General features: G+C 37.0%; 1 non-coding gene across 1 annotated transcript; it reads left to right on the forward strand.

Moving 5' to 3' along the window:
- Window positions 1–525: 525 nt before the first annotated feature.
- LOC145677733 (5S ribosomal RNA) lies at window positions 526–644 on the forward strand. Its single transcript, XR_014129971.1, has one exon. It is a non-coding gene; the product is annotated as a 5S ribosomal RNA (ribosomal RNA).
- The last annotated feature ends 866 nt before the right edge of the window (window positions 645–1,510 follow it).

A 1,510-nucleotide genomic window follows, 5' to 3' on the forward strand; every position in this document is an offset into this window, starting at 1 on the left:
GTTACAGTATCGGTTTTTATTTACTAATTTGCCTCACTTTATTTGCATCCCTGCAGTAAATAATTCTTATCGATAATAGTTAAAATGTATATTACATTTTAGTGCTTCACGACTGAATGATCATCTGCCTTACGTTATCTCGCAGCTGAAGAGGATGCTACACTGAAAACTACCTTGCGTTATAAAGGGTAAGTGAAACATATCTTAAAAATATCTTTCATACATTTCATTGTGTACATTAAAGAATGTAAGTTTGCCTTTTTCCTGTAATCAATACTTAATAAAGGATTTATTTTTATTTATTTATATACAATTTCATACGTGGTTCGTGATAGTAAACTCGATAGGACATAGTGGCACTATGAACATCCGAATCACTCATCATTCGAACATTCAAATATTTATTCGAATATTAGTATATTCCAAGTAATGTTAACGACGTTAATATGCTTGCCTTTATAGTTAATAATGTCAATTCTTACTTAAAACATACTTCCTTAACAGGACATTGAAGAAAAGGTAGTTGCCAACGGCCATACCATGCTGAATATACCGGTTCTCGTCCGATCACCGAAGTCAAGCAGCATCGGGCCTGGTCAGTACTTGGATGGGTGACCGCCTGGGAACACCAGGTGCTGTTGGCATCTCTTTTTCAAATTTCATTATCCTTCAAGTACGAAAATACTAGAAACATTAATTTTATAGTACTTTCAAGAGATAATTTATCAACATTATTTCATAGCGATTAATCGATATTCTAAGCGTTATACCCACTATTTCTTACACTAACAGCCTGTTTATTTGCACGGCACATTAAAATAACCTGATTTCCGATCCGTGTGCACCTACTACTATACTTAACACGGAATGTATTACCACTTTTTAAAAGTAAATTATTATGACTAAGTGTAGATCTCCGGCGAGTAAATGCCTTTCGTATACAAGCACGACACATCTCCGCTATGTGCTTTACTTTTTTACTAACAGCATATAGAAATTGGATTTCAAGGTGTTTCTACATAACAGAATGAAGCAAATTTCGTGATTTAACTCTTTCGAATAATGTGTTGGTCCTGACAAGGACCGTTTGAAATGAAAAATCTTGAAGAAGATTTTTACTTAGAGCTTGTGTACTTGGTAACAGCCTTCGTACCCTCACTTACAGCGTGCTTGGCAAGTTCACCAGGCAAAAGAAGGCGCACAGCTGTTTGGATTTCCCGGCTGGTGATAGTTGACCGCTTATTGTAATGGGCCAAACGAGAAGCTTCAGCAGCAATACGCTCGAAGATGTCATTAACAAAGCTGTTCATGATACTCATAGCTTTGCTAGATATGCCAGTGTCAGGATGCACTTGCTTCAAAACTTTGTAGATGTAAATGGCATAGCTCTCCTTCCTCCTCCTCTTCTTCTTCTTATCTCCCTTGGAGATATTCTTTTGGGCTTTACCAGCCTTCTTTGCAGCCTTTCCGCTAGTTTTTGGTGGCATGATGACTCACTCGTTCAGCAAAA

This window comes from Thermobia domestica, unplaced genomic scaffold (genome assembly GCF_964235325.1).
Source record: "Thermobia domestica unplaced genomic scaffold, izTheDome1.hap1.1 HAP1_SCAFFOLD_1287, whole genome shotgun sequence".
In the NCBI taxonomy this organism is placed as follows: domain Eukaryota; kingdom Metazoa; phylum Arthropoda; class Insecta; order Zygentoma; family Lepismatidae; genus Thermobia; species Thermobia domestica.